Source organism: Tenrec ecaudatus, chromosome 13, assembly GCF_050624435.1.
Source record: "Tenrec ecaudatus isolate mTenEca1 chromosome 13, mTenEca1.hap1, whole genome shotgun sequence".
Classification (NCBI taxonomy): Eukaryota; Metazoa; Chordata; class Mammalia; order Afrosoricida; family Tenrecidae; genus Tenrec; species Tenrec ecaudatus.
In genome coordinates, this window is record NC_134542.1 from 65,484,265 (window position 1) to 65,503,817 (window position 19,553).

Here is a 19,553-nt window from a genome sequence, read left to right on the forward strand (position 1 = left end):
GAACCATGCCACGGGCTCTGATGGCTAGGAGGTGACAGCAGGAGTGACACAATTAGGAACAGGAGTGGTTCAATTTAGGGGGAAAAAACCCCAACAGAAGTGTGCTGTTGGTGGGACAAAGAGGCTGAGTTCTAACGTCCCCCCGATAAGCAGCTTCCACAAAGGGCAGTCCGTGCGCGTGTGGCAGCTCTGCAGATGGCTCTTTAAGCCACACTCGGGCCTGGCACTCTAAAAAGAGCTCGGGGCAGCAGGCTTGAAGGCAAGGGAGAGCAAGGCTGCTGCGGGAGCAGGTGCGTGTGCCCTTGTGTACCAGACCCAGTCCAGGCCAACAAAGCCACACCTGGCAGGACTGGTGAGACTCCAGCGTGTTTCTGCTCTCGTCCTGCTTCTCTCCCCCTTTCCCTGGCCCCGCACTGCCTGGTTTAGGCATTGTCGACGTGACAAGCTAGTTTAGAATTCCCGCATCTCCCTGATTCAGCCACTGTTGGCCATAAAGCTCGGCCAACCTATCAATGAAGGTTTTCTCTCGAGACAAAAACTCTTGGAAAATCAGAGCTGAGGATCTTCAGGAAGTCTGGGTGGGAACGAGCCGCATGGCACCGAGAAGGAAGACCAGCCGTGAGCATTGTGCTCGGCCCCCGCCCCACCCCCCAACAACCATGGCAAATATCAAGAACAGCTAGAGGAAGATACTGAGGAAGAAAACGAAGAGCGGGGAACATGGGTGTAGGCTACATGCTTTCCAGGCGTATCAGGCCCAGGTGACGCAAGCAGTCATCTGTGTGATTCTGGGGCAGGCATGACAGAATTGTTCAACATTCGCTCTATTGTGCTACTGTTGGGTTGTTTTTGTTTTTTTAATGGAATTCATCGGTGGTAAAGAGCCAACCTTGAATACTCTGAGGTCTCAACACTACACTTCTGGGAGGACCGAGACACTTCTTCGAGTTTGTGTAGGGAGAGTTGCTGTTCCAAGTACAAGTCCAGTTTGCAGTGTCATTTGCAATGTCAGGTGCTCAGGATGATGTGGTGGGTGGACGGATGCCAGTCTTCCGAGGATGGCTCTTCGGCTTGTGTGCCGCACGTCCCTGGGGAGTGCCAGCCAAGTACACTCAGATGTACAATCTCATCGAGATGTTAATGAAGCGGATGTTTGGGTTGGGAAGTTAGTTTGAATCCTTGTAAATGGCAGCTCCCTCTGTGTTCTTCGGCCTCCTTAACTTGGGTACAATGGCACTGCCATCTCTTCCCCTGCCTGCGCCTTCATCTGCCCCAGCTCCCAGAAGCCCTTCTGCCCGGGACTCGGGGCGTGGGTATCATGGAACACACTCACAGCTGGCCCAGGGTAAAGGCCACGACTGGCTGCGTGTATTGAAGTTCCACTCTGTGCTGAGAGGGTCACAGAGCTTCTTAGTCTTTTCCACACAGATCGGCAAACTGACCCAGATTCAAACTCCGGTTTGTTGGACTCTAGACCAAGTTCTTCCCTCCCCGCCTCCTTCAGTTCCCAGAGGCTGTTCGCCTTCTCCAGCCCCAGGAATGCTCTGTCCTAGGCCCCCAATGCTCTACCACCACCTCGCCCATCCTAACTCTTCCTCATGTCCAGAGATCTCGACCTCATTACCACGGCCAGTCAGTTGCCAAGGAGTCGATTGCATCTCATGGCCACCCCAGGTGAAACAGAGAACTGTGCTTCCTAAGATTTTCAATGGCTGGTTTAGGGGGAGTGTATTCCAGGTCTTTCTTCTGAGGCGCATCTGGGAGGGGCCCCTCAGTGAGCAATCATGCAGGTCCACCATTTGCGCCACTCAATTCCAGCAGAGCAAGCTAGGACTCTGCTTGCCCCGTCTCCCATGTGGACAGTCACTGTCTTGTGCGTGTGCGTGCGTATGTCTGCGTTGCGGCAGCGAAGGCCTTACGAAGCTGGGGGCCATGCCAGTCCCCAAACCATTAGCACCTCTGGCAGCCAGGATGCCTGGCACACAGCAGGGCTTATGAACAGCATGCAGATTTACGAATGGATGAATGAATGGTCAAGGCAGATATCGAAGTATCCCTCTATAGCTTCCATGGCCACCTCTTCAAACTACTGCAAGTTCAGCCACTGATGATTACGTTTGCGGAGAGAACTCACCACAGCCACTTGCTGCAACCTTCAAAATTCACTCCCGAGCTTCTCAGGGTACAAAGGGGCCTTCGTGGAACAGTGGGTCAGTCCTCGGCTGGTGGTGCAGAGGTGGGTGGGAGAAAGACGTGACCATCTCCTCCCGTCAAGGTGACAGTCTTAGAAGCCCGTGTGGCAGTTCTTCTCCGCCACGGGGGATGGCTACGACGGAAGCGCTCCTAACCACCAGAGCACCGGAGGCACAGGAATGGCAGCCTTCCCCCTGCTCTGGTGTCTCCAACACACCTGCAGCCGGCCACCTCCACACCAGCCTCTCCACACGGGCCGCCTAGGACTTTCCATACGTGACAAAATCCCGGGCCCACGAGGCCTCAGGGAGCCATCTTTCCCGGAGTCTCCAGGGTAAAATTCCAGGCTGCTAGCATCGTCAACGTTGGCGTGACTCTGCCCCACCACTAAGTACTATATTGCTCATTAGTTTCATGTACTGCGATCATATTCTAGTGATATCATACACTGTGACAGTCTTGATACTTTTGTCTGACACGCCAACAAACCTGACAATCTCATTTTTAAGGCATCTGCAATGTAAAGGGGGTGGGGAGCATACACCCTAATGTCGTCGCGCCCTCCCCATGCGAGGAGGGGGCTGATCCCACTCGGAGTGTGACATTCTGAAATGCTGTCAGAATTCTTAAAGTTACACAAAAATCCTCTTGGCGCGCCAAGTGAGGAGACAATAGCCACCGCCACCTGAATAGATGGCTGTCACTCCAGACGACAGCCTGCCTGCCATCCAGAGAGGTAGCTTTTCAGAGGAGTGCTAGGCTAAACTGGGCAGGGGTGGGGGGCGGGTGTGTGTGTGTGTGTGTGTGTGTGTGTGTGTGTGTGTGTGTGTGTGTGTGTTAGTTTCTACTGGTTCCCAGACTCCAGCTGCCAGCAGCAGGCACTAACCTGGCCTGGATGATCCATCCTTCAGCAGGACAGGGCTCTGAGTCTGGGAACAAAGGCTTTGCATTCACTACGTATCCATCACAGACAAACTCAGGTGACCGGTTCGAATCCACTGTGCCTTTTGTTTTCTTCATTCAGCCACAAAGCAGCTCAGCAATGCCACGGCGACCCACGCCTGGGTGGCGTTGCACGGTTTGATTTACCTTGGTTCATCCTAAAAAACAACCAACCAAGAAACCAACGCAAACAAAAACCGTGTCCGTCCCCAGATGAGTATTGGCCTGGCTCTTTGACATCTACAATCAGATTGAAGTGTTTGCCTCCTTTAAAAACATCCGTTATCAAAAGGCTTAGCTTCGTGTTATAAATCGAAGAGCACAGTATTCTTGCCGCGCCTGGAAGCTTCCGATAGCTCAAGGTCAGTCCCCCGCCCCCCAAGCCCCCCACCCCCGCCCCGGACTTGTAAAACCACAGCACGCGCTGGTGTATGAGCACGGGACTGCAGGTTTCAAAGAGCAGGGGCCCGGCCGGCAGGGCCTGCGCCTGGGCGGTCACAGCGCCCCAGCCGCCAGCCAGGCAGGACGGCTCGTGTCTGGCATCATTTCGCAGCCTTAATAAGAATCCGTGTCCTTCCCAGGCGTCAGATGAGAGCTCCTCTGTGGCCCCCGCACGCCGGCAACACCACCTCGCGTTCACCTTTGGGGCCAGGAAAGCTCTAATCTTCAGCCTGCTCCTCGGGGGGCTGCAACAATACCCCGGCTGTGTGACCAGCCATGGGCTGCCTGATGGCGGGGTTGCTTTTGGGGGACACTGGCCCTTCGACCCGCTGGCGGGGAGCCGCGTGGGGCCTGGCTGGGCTCCCTCCCCTGGCAGCCTCATCTGGGTAGCAGGCGTCTGCCACCCCCAGCCCTGCACAGGTAGGAAGCACATCACAACTCATTAGTAATTTACTGCTACAGTAATTTTTATAATTACTGCCAGGAGGCCTCATTAAATTTGATCTAATGAATAAATATTGTATTTTTCAACGTGATTACCAGAACAGCTTAAGCTGAGTGCCATAAACAATTATTTTGCTCACGACTCGAGATGTCGGTGACTATTGATTTCTGTTTCACACCGATGATGTAAATGACTTCAGGAACAGGCAGCATCCCCGGCGTCAATGCCTAAGAGCCCCTGAAACAGCCCAAGCGGCTGGAGGGGAGTCCGAAGGAGACTCGTGGGTCTGTAAGGCTGAGTGAGCCTGCTGAAGACAGGGGCTCCTTAGGGACCTGGGTGTGGTTCCGGCCTTCCATTGTGAGCCCGAACAATGAAGTTCACAGCTGATTTTTGTATCTGATCAAAGGGAAGGGGGTGGGGTGGGGGGGTAATGACACCACACGTGCAAGCCAGGATGTAAGAGAGGAGACTCACACCCAGGCCTGGTTATTCACGTTTCTGCACTTCCACTAAAGATTCGCTTGTGCGGTGGAATCCCCGTTGTAAGCTGGTGGGGTGCACAGTTCTCTTCTGTGCTGTGGCTTGTATCCCACTGGGAACTTCATTCCTCTTCCTAAACCATCGTGAAATGTGTCTGGATGCTGGGCGATTTTTCTCTTCCTCTCGCAATTTGCTGCTGCAGGTGACGGTCACTCGGTCTGCCTCACTGCCTCTTCGTCTTGTAGTGCCACTGACACTGACACGCCAGTATGTGGCCTCGGGGAGGAGCCCTGGTGGTGCAGTTAGGCATTGGGCTGCTCACCATAAAGTCAGCAGTTCAAAACCACCAGCCTCTCCAAGGGAGACCAAGTTGCGATTTTGTCAACCCACAGGACAGGGTCTACCCTGTTCTCCGGGGTCACGGTGAATCAGAATCAACTAGATGGCAGTGAGAAGAGGTGGCTTCCGTGAACAGGCATTTCTTTTCTCACAGGTGGGAGGTACACCTGAAACTCACAGCCACCGAGTCCTTCCCGCATCCTGGTGAGCCTACAGGACAGGGCAGAACTGTGCCTGTAGGCTTCCAAGACTGCGACTCTTGACAGGAGTAGAAAGCCTCATCATTCTCCCAGTGGGCAGCTGGTGGAGTAGAAACCCCATCATTCTCCCAGGGGGCAGCTGGTGGAGTAGAAACCCCATCATACTCCCAGGGGGCAGCTGGTGGAGTAGAAAGCCTCATCATTCTCCCAGGGGGCAGCTGGTGGCTTCAGATGCTGATCACGCGGTTCCCAGTCTGGTGCATAACCCAGCACACCAGCAGGATTACAATCCGGGACACTGACTGAAGGAGGAGGTTTTCTCCTGCTGGTGACAAGGGGAAGGTCCTCGTCTCTTTTCAGCTTCTGCTCCTCTGTTCCTTGGTGGTCTCCACTTGGCAGCAGTCTTCCCCAGAAGGCCTTAGCTTGTTCTGTGCCTCAACGACTCCTTTTAAATCTCAAAGGTGGTTAGCTTAAGATCTTTCATGATGTTAACCTAACAAAGAAAGCCCAGATCCCAGATGGGATTATATTTGTGGCATATATAGATATATATAATTTTGCAACACATATTTAGGTGACATTTTCTATTTATAACAGTGCTCTGGACTGACCTCTCCTTCTCCTCTAAAGCAGAGGTTCTCTGCCCTAGGTACACACTGGATCCACTTGAGGAACATCTAAACCTAATTGATACATGTGCCCTAGTCCCAAAGATTCTGATTTCATTGGTCCAGAGTAGGGACTGGTTACCTAGTTTGGGGTGGTTTTTTAAATTTGTTTCATGCACCAGATTAATATAATATATAGTCAGTATAACCACCTGAGATCCAAAACCAACTCAAGAATAGATCTACCTCATTGACCACTAGTGACAGAAGACCTGACAAGCTGTGGGAGGACATGAAGAGCATCATCATGACTAAAACAAAGAAAGGGTCATGAAAAAGACAGGAGAGAAAGAAAAGACCAATGTGGATGTCAGGAGAGACGCCAAAACTTGCTCGTGATTACAGGAAAGCTAAAGCAAGTAGAAGAAATGATGAAGTTAAAGAGCTGAAAAGAAAATTTCAAAGGGAAGCTCAAGAAGACAAAGTATTATAATGAAATGTGAAAAGACATGGAATTAGAAAACCAAATAGAAGAATGTGCTCAGCATATCTGAAGCTAAAAGAAGTGAAGGGAAAAAAAATTCAAGTCTCAAGGTACACTATCGAAAGATTCAGTGGGCAAAACAATGAACAATTCGGGGGGGAGGGGAACTGGCCAACATTGAGCCATTTCAAGAGGCAGAATATGATCAAGAACCAATGGTACTGAAGGAAGAAGTCCAAGCTGCACCAAAGGCATTAGAGGTAATAAAATAAATTATCAAGCCCCCAGTAATTGCTAGAATACCAAATGAACTGTTTTGGCAAGCTATTGCTGCTCTGGAAGCACTCACCAAGAAAATTGGAAGACAGCTACCAACTGACTGGAAGAGATCCATATCTGTACCTATTCCAAATAAAAGTGACCCAACAGAGTGTAGAAATCATCAAACAATATCATTAACATCACATGCAAGTAAAATTTTGCTGAAGAGCATTCCAAAGCAGATGTAGCAGTACATCAACAGGGAGATGCCAGAAGTTTAAGTCCAATTTAGAAGAGGATTTGGAACAAGAATTACCAACTTCCGATGGCTCTTGGCTAAATGCACAGAATGCCAGCAAGATGTTTACTTGTGTTTTATTGATGATACACGAGTGTTTCATTAGCTATGCAAAAGCATTTGACTATGTGAATCATAACCACCTATGGACAACATTGCGAAGAATGAGAATTCCAGAACGTGTCATTGTGTTCTTAAGGAAAGTGTACATGGGCCAAAAGGCAGGTATGCAAACAAAACAAGGGAACACTGCAGAGTTTAAAATCAGAAAGGTGTGCATCAGGCTTTTATCCTCTCGCTACATGTCTTGATCTGTATGCTGAGAAATAATCAGAGAAGAACATGGCATCAGGGTTAGAGGAAGGCTTATTAAGAACCCGCCATGATATGCTGATGACACAACACTGCTTACTCCAAGTGAGGATGGCTGAAGCACCGGCAGCCTTCTGTGTGGATTACAACTCAACGTAAAGAAAAGCGAAATCCTCACAACTCAATGCTCGTGGAAGACGCTGTCAAGAAATCAAATGATGCACTGCATTGGGCAAATCTTCACAAGAGGAAGAGAAACGTGGTCACTTTGAGGACTCACATGCATCTGACCCAAGCCATGGTATTTTTAATTGCCTCTGATGTATGTGCACGTTGGATACTGAATACAGAAGACAGAAGAAGAATCCATGTCAAGAATATTAGAAGTACCATGGAGTGTAAGAACAACAAACGAAGCTGTCTTGGATGAAGTACGACCAGGATGCTTCTGAAAAGTGAGGAGGGAGACTCGCAGAGGGGTCTAGGGGAGGAGATGAGTCAGAGTGTGATGTAGCACTGATGAAGACTACAGCTTTCTTCCAGTTCCTAAATGCTTCCTCCCCCCCAACTACCATGATCCGAATTCTACCTTGTAAGTCTGGATAGAGCAGAGGATGTACACTGGTGCAGTTAGGAGCTGGAGACACAGGGAATTCAGGGTGGATGATACCTTTAGGACCAAGGGTGTGAGTGGTGATACTGGGAGGGTTGAGGGAGAGGGGGTTGTTAAGAGGGAACCGATTACAAGGATCTACATGTGACCTCCTCCCTGGGGGACAGACAACAGAAAAGGGGGTAAAGGGAGATGCCGGACAGGGCAGCAAGATATGACAAAATAATAATTTCTAAATTATCAAGGGCTCATGAGGGAGGGAGGAGTAGGGAGAGAGTGGGGGAAAAGAGGACTTGATGCAAAGGGCTTAAGTGGAGAGCAAATGCTGTGAAAATAATGAGGGCAAAAAATGTACAGATGTGCTTTATACAATTGATGTATGTATGGATTGTGATAAGAGTTGTATGAGTCCCTAAAAAATGTTTAAAAAAAGAAAACCAAAAAGCAAGAGCACACAGCACATCGACACAGATAAGTACACTGAACGTACTGGATCCAATGCATGAGTCAAGAGGCAGAAAGTAACAGGACAGATAAGAAAATAGGACTGAACAGTATGTTGTCTATAAGAAACACACCTTAGGACACAAAGACAAAATGAGACTAAACTCAAAGGAGAGAGAAAAAACATACCAAGCTATTATCAATCAAAAAGGAGCAGAAGTCGCAATATTAATTTCTGATAAGATAGATTTTAAGGCAAAAACTAACATGACACAATATATGATTAAAAGGTCAATTGACAAGAGGAAATAACCATAAAAATAGAGCACACCCAATGGAAGTGGCTCAAATGTATAAATCAAACTCTAATTGTTTAATGCAAAACTGATGATCTGCTCTGCAAATGTTCACACAATTCATCGTTTAAAGTTGTTTTAAATAAATAAAATGTTTAAACTTCTGCTCTTCAAAAAAGAAGAAGAAGAAGTGAGGAGGGAGAGACTCCCTCTCACGTGCTTTGGCTATGTTTTAGGGAGAAGGTAGTCCCAGGAAAGGGGCATCATGTTCAGGAAACTGGAGGGTCAGCAAAAGAGAGGAAGACAGTCAAGGAGACGGATTTAAATTAAGGTGCTAGCAAAGACTATTAAAAGTGTATAGACCATCAGAAAAACAAACAAGGCTGCCTTGGAAATAACACAGCCAGAATGCTCCTCACAAGCACGATGGTCAGACTTCATCTCACATACTTTGGACATGCTCTCAGGAGAGCCCAGGCGCTGGAACAAGTAGCTTCTACCTGCTTGGTAACGTCGAAGGGCAGCCCAACCGGGAAGACCCCGGTGAGAAGGATTGCCACAGTGGCTGCAACAATGGGATCCAGCATCACAATTGGGAAGATGCCACAGGACTGGGTGGTGTTTCATTCTGCTGTACACAGGTCACCCTGAGCCACAATGGACTCAGCGGCACCCAACAACAACAGCAGCAACATCTAAAATCACTCCTTTACAAGGTGAGAAGATAAAGGTAGGAAGCAAGATATGTAAGGTACAAACCAGAGCTCCAATCCCAGATGTATCCAGGATGCCAGAGGGGTAATTGTTACAGACCGTGGAAAATAGAGGCCAGTGGGCCCAGACTCTGGGGGTAGACAAATGGGCACATTTGAGTCCACAACATATACAGCGCATGGACTGGAGAGTCCAAGAATGGAGCAGGTTGTAGAAAGGGGATTGGTATATAAATTTGTCTCCCTTCATTTCAAGATTAGGGACCACAGAGAGCAAGGAATCACTCTGCCCAGCAGGACGATGAAGTCAGTGTGATACAGGATAATGATACAAATCTGAGCTAAAAATGGGAATTTAATTGAAGGCATGTTGTTGAGTCGATCAATCTTTCTACTGCCACCCTATGGGCGACTCTAATTATGAACTACAATTGTATTCAAAGGTATACTTTATATAACTATCAACATATAAGCAAAAATAAAACAAATAGCTATGTTCTAAACTATAATGAATTTAAGATGATCTTCCATATAACTTGTGTTAGGCTGAATTCTCCAGAGAAGCAAAATCAGTGATACATGTATGGGGAGAGAGAGAAATTTCTATCAAGAAAATGGCTCACACAGTTGTAGATGCAGGAAAGTACAGTGTTGGAATCCCCACAGGCTGGTGGCTAGAAAGGCAGGTGAATCCAAGGTCAACAGGTCAGATAGCAGGCCCTGGAGGCTCCAGGGATTGGTGGGCAATATGGAAGGTCATTGGTTCGAGCCAAAGAGCTGGAGGTCAATGAACCAGATGCATGATCCAGACCCAGCAAAAAACAAGTGGACTTTTCCATAGTGTCTACTTATATAGGAAGTAGGCCGCACCCCAGGGAAACTTCTATTCAATTGCATAAGGGCTGAGACCTAAGTGAAGGGGTTATGCTCCACCTTAATCTTCTTCCCCCCCACCCCACCCCACTGGCTTCTCTACCTTAATCTTCTTACAACAGCTTAGGTGCGCATAGTAGATTCCTTAATGAAGTAGATTACATTGTGTTAGATCACATCATGGAGGATTCCTAGCCTCAACTGGAAAGCCACTCAAAATCCTAGTCTAAGGACACAAAAACAGTGAAAATCCTGACCCACAGACACAAAAAAAACTTAAGTTGCCGCAAAACGATCATGCCCCTTTTTTGGCTCAACATTTTTGTCAGTATCGCCAAATAAATTGTTACCGATGGTTAATCTAAGAATGGGGATTTCTAAAAAAAAAAAAAAAAGAATGGGGATTTCTTATTAATAAGACAGTGTTGATTCGTATCAACACAGGTGAGATTAAGGAGAGTGGTGATAATCTTTCCCCATCTGGAAAGACTGGAAGTCAGAAACGGACCATTGGACTACCCAAATTGGCAAACATGCTCAAGGATGCATTGGTGGGGAAGAGGTTCCTGTAACAATGATAATAAAAGCATAAAAATAAATTGTGTTTAAATACACCAACGATAAGCAATGGTACCAGAAGGTAAGCTTTTCAGCTTGGACTTACTGCCATTGCGTCGAGGCTGACTCCTATCAACCCTATAGGACAGGGCAGAACTGTCCCTGTGAGTTTGCAGGACTTTAACTCTTTGTGGGAGTAGAAAGCCTAGTCTTTCTCCCCTGAGCCTGGAAGGCAATGAAAATACGACTGTGGAAGAACTGCCTCCTCAAGTACATTGACCTTACGGAATAATATGGTTAGAACAAAGCTGGCAGGACCTTCGTTTGCTGGTGGGCCATGACTCAAAACAAGAACAGCTGCAAACATCCACTAATGGAATACATGAAGTCGGACTCTGGGAAAATTGGAAGTTGTCAAAAATGGGATGTAATGAATACAGATTGATTATCCTGAGCTGAAAATGGGCTTTGCATTGGTCATTTTGAATCATCCGGTCTACTATTATTAAGGAAGAATGTATTGCATTCATTTTTTTAAAAATCCCGGTCTAAGGACACAAAACCTTTTGCTTGGCTTTCTTCGGATATGATGTCCTTAATGTCACCCCACAACTCATCTGGTCTTCAGTCATTAGGATTCAGTGCATCAAATTTGTTCCTGAGATGGTCTGAAAATCCAGGTGGGATTTATCCAAGATTGCACTTTGGCTTTGGTGGACTTGTTTGTTTGTTTTGTTTGACCTTCACCTTGAACTAGCATATGAGCAATCGATCTGTTCCACAATTAGCCCCGGGTGTCATTTTAGCTGAGGATATCATCCTTCTCCATTGCGTCATCTTTCCACAGATGTAGTCCATTTGACTCCTATATATTATATTGGGTTAAGTCCACATATATAGTCACAATTATGTTGTTGAAAAAGGCATTTGCAATGAATAAGTAATTGGTCTTGCAAATTCTATCATAGTCTCTATCATCATTTCTAGCTCCAAAGCCATTCCCTTCTCTTTGTTCCAAACGTTTGCATCCCAGTCACCAGTAACTATCTTTTTTTATTAAATCATTTTATAAGGAGCACATACAACTCTTATCACAATCCATACATACAATTGTGTAAAGCACATTTGTACATTCATTGCCCTCATCATTCTCAAAACATCAGCTCCTCATATCCCACCTCCCTCCCCACTCCGCCACCCTCATGAACCCTTGCATTTTGTCATCATCTTGCCCTGTCCGACATCTCCCTTCACCCACTTTTCTGTTGTCTGTCGCCCAGGGAAGAGGTTCTATGTAGATCCTTGTAATCAGTTTCCCCTCTCCAACCCACCCTCCCTGTATTGCCACTCTCACCACTGGTCCTGAAGGGATCATCCGCCCTGGATTTCCTGTTTCCAGTTCCTATCTGTACCAGTGTACTCCTCTGGTCTAGCCAGATTTGTAAGGTAGAAATGGGATCATGATAGTTGGGGAGGGGTGCAAGGGGGAGGAAGCATTTAAGAACTAGAGGAAAGTTGTATGTTTCATCATTGCTACACAGCACCCTGACTGTCTCCTCTCTTCCCCATGACCCTTCGGTAAGGTGATATCCAATTGCCTACAGATGGGCTTTGTGTCCCCACTCCGTACTCCCCCTCATTCACAATATGATTTTTTGTTCTGATGATGCCTGCTATCTGATCCCTTTGACACCTCATGATCACACAGGCTGGTGTGCTTCTTTGTGGGCTTTGTTGCTTCTGAGCTAGATGGCCGCTTGTTTATTTACCAGTAACTATCTTGATGGCATGTTTGACCAATTTGATCCTGCAGAAGTTAATAAAGTCTTCAATCTTCTCATTGTTGGCATTTGTGCTTGGTGCATATACTTGAATAAGTTGTATTCACTAGTCTTCCTGTGGGCATATGGATAGTATCTTATCACAGACAGTACTGTACTTCAAGATAGATCTTGTGATGTTATTTTTAACAATGAACGTAACACCATTCCTGTCATTTCTGGCATAGACCGTGATTTTTTATTTGATTCAAAATGATCAATGCTAGTTTACTACAGCTCACTAATGCCTACGGTATTGATCTGTAGGTGTTCCATTTCATTTTTGATGACTTCTAATTTTCCTAAATTCATACTTGGAACTTTCCAGGGCCCAATTATTAACTGATATTTGCAGCTGTTTCCTGTCATTTTGAATCCTTCCACACTAGCAAATAAGCCCCCAAAGCTTTATTCCACCAACGCATGAAGACAGCTCTACTTTGAGGTGGCAGCTCTTGTCCAGTCATATTTTAAGTGCCTTCCAACTGGAGACGTTCATCTTCTCGCACTATATCAGACAATGTAATGCTGCTTTTCATAAGGATCTTCATGACTCATTTTTCGGAAATGAATCACCACTTCCTTCTCTCTAGTTTTAGTCTGAAAGCACCACTGAAACTTGTCCTCCACTGGTGGGTTCGCTGGCATTTGACAAATCAATGACATAGCCTTCAGCATGATGGGAAAACATGAGATACCACGGTAAGATAAACCAGCAGACAAGGGGTGGCCATTGCCGTTGGGGATATAAAATGGTGCAGGGAGTGTGGGAAAGAGTTTGTAATTGCTCAAGAAGTTCAACAGAATTCCCGCGTGGCCCAGCAATTTCAGTCCTAAATATGTATCTAATGGAAAAAACAAACAGGTATCCAAGCAAAGACTGGCACACAAATATTCATTTGGGCACTATTCACAATTGCCAAAAGACGAAACCAATCCAAATGTCCATAGGCTTATTAATGGATAAACAAAATGGTTTTATGTTGAATGTCATGATTATCTAGAGTGGAATATTATACAGCCATAAAAGGGAATGAGTGCTGATAAATGCTATAACATCATAGCTAGACCTGATGGTGTAGGAAAAAAGCCAGCCACAGAAAAATCCCGTATTGTATGATATGTGAATACCCAGAATAGTTGCCCCAAACTGGGGAAAGAAATGAGGAGTTACTACTTACTGAGCAAAAGGATCCCTTTGAAAAAAAAAAAAAAGTAGTTTACTGACATACAATTCATGGTCTAAATATTTTAAAGAGTTATGTAATCATCACCACCATCAATTTTAGAACATTTTCTTCATTCCTGTATCCATTATTAGCTCCCCAATGTCCCTGTCACAACCCTGAGAAAGTATTAAATTAATTTCTTTCTCTATAAATTTACCTATCCTGAATTTCTTTTTTTCTCTTTTCCCTCCCTCCCTCCCTCCCTCCCTCCCCCTCCCTCCCTCCCTCCCTCCCTCCCTCCCTCCCTCCCTCCCTCCCTCTCCCTCTCCCTCTCCCTCCCTCCCTCCCTCTCCCTCTCCCTCTCCCTCCCTCCCTCCCTCTCCCTCCCTCCCTCTCCCTCTCCCTCCCTCCCTCCCTCTCCCTCCCTCCCTCTCCCTCTCCCTCCCTCCCTCCCTCCCTCTCCCTCTCCCTCTCCCTCCCTCCCTCCCTCCCTCCCTCTCCCTCCCTCCCTCCCTCCCTCCCTCTCCCTCTCCCTCCCTCCCTCCCTCCCTCCCTCTCCCTCCCCCTCCCTCCCTCCCTCCCTCCCTCTCTCTCCCTCCCTCCCTCCCTCCCTCCCTCTCCTTCCCTCCCTCCCTCCCTCCCTCTCCCTCTCCCTCCCTCCCTCTCTCCCTCCCTCTACCTCTCCCTCCCTCCCTCCCTCCCTCCCTCCCTCTCCCTCTCCCTCCCTCCCTCCCTCCCTCCCTCTCCCTCCCTCCCTCCCTCCCTCCCTCTCCCTCTCCCTCCCTCCCTCCCTCCCTCCCTCTCCCTCTCCCTCCCTCCCTCCCTCCCTCCCTCTCCCTCCCTCCCTCCCTCCCTCTCCCTCCCTCCCTCTCCCTGAATGTCATATAACGAAAATACCCTCAAAAAGTCAACAGAATAAACCACCAAAAAACTCTCAATCTAAAGGGTAACAGAAAGTAAGAAAAGCCAGAACAAGTTAAAAATGGATCCAACAGGAAAACAAATGACAGTATGTTCCATTTTAACTTACCTATAGGTCCAGTCATCCACTTTCTAATGCACACAGTAGGTCAATGGACCAAAAGAGTTCAATGGCGGCTTAGTACATGTGGAGGCTCTGTAAATGGATTTGGGATTTTCACGGCCACTCACAGATGGGCTTCTTTTGGTGTCATATGAAATACTCTGCAATAAGATTGTGGTAATAGTTTTGCCGTGAATGCCACTGGATTGTTAAATGGTTAAAATGATAGACTTTTGTTATGTGAATTTTATTTCAATTAAAATAATAATAAAGCTAAGGGAAAAAAATAGTATCAAAAGCTAAGCATTGGGCAGACTCAGAACTCTTGACATTGGCCGTTTCCAAAACCCAGTTGTCTGGTAAAACAACCTAAGTTGCATGACAGTTTTTCCCTTAGCTGAGGCAGCGCTTCAATTCTTCAACATCCCACAACTCGACTTGCTGAAATCAATTAATAGAGTTCTGGGTGTCTGCCCTGATCATCATGCAGACAGATAAAATTTAGTTAATATCCATTCTGCCCTCCCCAACAGTGAAAAATAAGATAAATAGAATCTATCTCCATAATTGTACTTAGTCATTTAGTGCAGTGGCATCTGTTTATCATGATTTACAAGAATTTGGCTAGCAATGAGAGTTGCAGAAAACATTTGCATAAAGGAATTTTATTTACATATTTTTCCTTCTTAAGCAGTAAATACTCAAAATGGTCATGGAAACTCGGGCAAGTTCAGTATCACCACTGATGATTAACTGAGAAGACAAGGTGAAGGTGAGTGTCTTAAAGTGAGGTGCAGTGATTTACGGGGCATGGGTGTTCTAGCCATAGTCTGTAACGCCTACCAAATGACTGGGTCGGACCATCCAGATTTACCGGATTCACTCTTTTCCTAATGGGACTGGGAAAGAGAAGGTGGAGGGAAGTGTTGATAGGTTTACCCTATTCATATAGATATGAGTGAGTATTAACGTGGTTAATTGTGACAGTAAAACCCCAGAACTCTAATATGGGGGATTGATCATTTTTGCCATCCTGCTGGGTATAAAATGAGCCATCTCAAAAACAGGAAAGGGGAACCTCACTACCATCATGAAAGGAAAGCCCAGAGTAGATCCTTTGGACCTTGAAATTCATGCATGCCGAACCTCCTCGATTCAGAAGACAGAGAGCAGGGACACCAGAGGAGTGGCAGAGGAGTGGCAGCAGAACCCAAAACACAAGACACAGTAGTATGGAATGTGTAAAGTTGAGTCTTCAGAAAGGAGCACGGCTGCAGAATGGGTGCCTCCAGGCACTTATTGGGGGTGCTAGGTTTGCTGACTCATGGAGCTAGAACTGAGTGTCTTGGGCTGAAGCTTAGATTTATCAACAGTACTAAAGGAGTTTTTTAACATTGTCCAAACAGAGCGGAGGTCAAGAGATCTCATGGTTGAGAGGTCAAGGATCAGAGAGAGGTACACCAGCAGGCGTGGCTGAGAAGAAACTTCTGACTGAAAGAATTAGATTCAAAAAAAAAAAGAATTAGATTCTGAGTATTTTTTATCTTGTACTGTAACCTGTTCACCTCCCTGTTGTTATTGTTGTTACCAGGTGCCCTCAAATTTGTTCCAACTCATAGTGCCCTCTGTTCGACTGAACAAAATACTGCCAAGCCCTGACACAACTTCAAAATTAAGTTTGAGTACATTGTTGTAGTCACGGTGTCAATCTGCCTGTCTACCTTTCCCAGCATGAGTACTTAAGACAAAGTCTCACCATCCTTGCTTCTAAGGAGCATCCTGGTGGTACTTCCTCCAAGACAGATGTCTTTGTTCTCCTGGCAGTTCATTCTACTTTGGGGGGCAACATCCTAATTCAAATGCTCCAATTCTTCTGTCATCTTTATTTCCTTCGATGCATATGAGCATGGCTTGGGTCAGGCACTCCTTTGTTATCAACAGAGGTCTCACTCAGCAGAACTGAGACACAAAGAAACCGGATGACATTGAAAAGGGAAGGCTTTACTTTGGTTGATCAAGCAAGGACCAAGTTGGGACTAAATTTGGCAAGGCAACCTCGCTCCCTCCCCCCACCCCCCAAAAAACCCCAGAGTGTGGCAGTTGCATAATCTACAACCAACTTGAGCAAAGGGGTAGAGTCTAGCCTATCCATCAGGTCATAGACAATCATGCCCCCGTGTGGGCATGGCCATCTCCTAAAGATTCTGGGAACTCAGGTCTTCCTCCCTGGAGGCAGGAAATGCACCCTCCCTGCTAGACATTCCTGTTGACAAGACAGGATGACGCTGATGGGAGCCGGAGGAGCCAAGTGGGGACCCACACCAGTGCTGAGATACTTCCGCCAATGGAGCCACAAGACTTCCCACCCACTGGCCTGTGATCTTCCTGCATTTGGTGTCAATGCATGTGTTGTGTGAATCTGAAGAGGAATTTATAGACTGGTATCAGACATGTGTGCTAATATCAGGCTTATGGACTTGACCTGGGCTGGGTTGGGATGTTTTCTCAATATACAATTGCTCTATCATATAAAGCTCTTTCTTATACACACGAGTTTCTCTGGATTTCTCTAGTCAACCCAGACTAATACAAGAAGGGATTTATAGTTTCATCCATATCTACTAATAAGTAAATTATATATAACAGATCCCAGAAACTATCATGAATATGCATTAGGGTAGGGTTATGATTTTTGGCAAGATACGGCTTATTGGACCCCTTGCTTTCAAATGTCTTCGGAGTTGGTCGTGACATCTTTGACCAAGTGGCAACTTGACTAAAGTACTTTTTGTTCTGGGGTGATCCGAAGGTTGATCGGCCTTTCAGTCCATGCTCTATGGACCATATCTGGTCATAATCACTATTCAATGGCTGTGGTGGAATACTTTCCTAGGAGGAAAGGGGCTCAGAGGCCATCAAAAGGAGCATAATTATGAGCACTATAGGAAGCGCACATAGTCTAACATCCTGTGACCACATTTCAGATCTTACGAGGGGGCTCCTTGGGCAAACTGTGGAACTGACGTTACACTCAGGGTTATATAGATTGAGGAATGGCCTCAGCCTTCCAAGTGACATTCTTGTTCTTCAATACGATCAATAAGTCTTGTGCTGATTGCCCAATGCAATGCACCATTTGATTTCTTGACAGCCACTTCCATGAACGCTGATTGTAGATCCAAGCAAGATGAAGTCTTTAACCACTTCAGTCTTTTCTCTATTTATCATGTCTATTGGTCCAGTTGTGAATTTGTTTTGTTTTTTTACATTGAGTTGCAATTCCTACCAAAGGCTGCAGTCCTTGATCTTCCTCAATAAAAGCTTCATGTCCTCTTGGCTTTTAGCAAGCATGGTTGTGTCCTCTGCATATCCAGTTAATAAGCTTTCCTTCAATCTTGACGTAGCGTTCTTCATATGGTCTCTTCTTGGATAATTTGCTCATCCCATAGATTGAATAAGTATGGGGAAAGGACAGATAGCCCAGATGTACTCATTTTCTGATTTTAAACCATAAAGTGTTCCCTTATTTTGTTGGTACAACTGCCTCATTCTACATCAGTTCTGCATAAGCACAATGAAATTTTCTGAAATTCTCATTCTTCTTAATGTTACCCAGTTTGTTATACTTCTACTGAAGACCTTTGCACAGTCGATAACACACAAGTTGACATCTTTCTGGTGTTCTATGCTTTCAGTCGGCAGGTGTCTGACGTCAGCAATGCTGTCACTCATTCGAAGTCCTCCTCTGAATCTGGCCTGGATTTTGGCAACTCCCTGTCAATGTCTGATGCAACTATTCTTTAATTATGTTGAGCAAAATTGTACTTGTTTCAATATGTAATAGATGATAATATTACTCCCTAATTTCTGTATCCTGTTGGGTTCTTTCTTTGGACAGGTACAAATAAGAATCTCTTCTAGTCAGTTGGCCAAATTTATTACCATCAGTGTTGAGACATTTCCATTGGCATTCTGTCAATTCCTGGAGAAATGGTTTTCACTAATGCCTTGAGTGCAGCTCTCACACTGCCATCAAGTTGATACCAACTCACAGAGCCCCGTAGCCATGAGTATTGTGAGTTCTGAGCGGCCATTGCAATGACCAAACCCAGCAGAGCAGTAGAGTGCCCTGAGAGAGGGATGGTGTCTATTGGTAAAGAAAGCTGGAGGGTGTAGGTACCTCTGATCTTCAGAGTAGCCCTGGACCAGATTTTAAGTCTCTCTCTTTGTGAAGTCAGAGGAAGTTGGTCTCCCACAAGGCAAACCCAGGACCAAATTCACTGCCATCAAGTTGGATCCAACTCAGCGACCGCTTAGGACAGGGTAAACTGACCTTGTGAGTTTCAGAGACAGTAACTCTTTAAGTGGGTAGAAAGCCCCACCCTTCTCCCACGGAACAGCTGGTGGTTTCAAACTGCTGGCTTCGTAGTTAACAGTACAAGACATAACCATTAGGGCACCAGGGCTCCTCCCCCCCCCCCCCCCCCCCCCCGCACACCATTTTAACATGAAGGATGGGAAATAGGTCAAAGCAAACCTGATTCCTCCTGCTAGGGTTTGTCCATTAAGTATGTGAAAACAGGAAACTTGATTCCAGCACATAAAAGCTCATGGTGTAATGGCAAATGAGCTCAGTTGCTAAAGCCTAGAGATCGGCATCTGCCTAGAGGTGCCTTGGAGGAAAGGCCTGGTGACCCGCTTCTGAAGAATCAGCGACTGAAAATACGATGGAGCACAATGCCACTGACACACACAGCACCGTCTTGAGGTGGAATGCCCTTGTTGGCAACCAGGAGGGAAGGGGTCACAGCTCCTTACATGTTTGAGGACAAAAAAATACTCTCCACAAACTCCTCTGTGAAGCCTCAGCGTCCAATTCCATGTTCATACCTGTATCGCCTTCAGGATTTTTAGTACTCAGTATCAGCTCTCTTCCATATATGTAAAGTGGAACTGGCAAGATAGACACTTGTAAATGGTAGTTTACCACTTACTTGAAAACGTTGGAGGGCCACACAGACATACTCCTATTTGCTCATA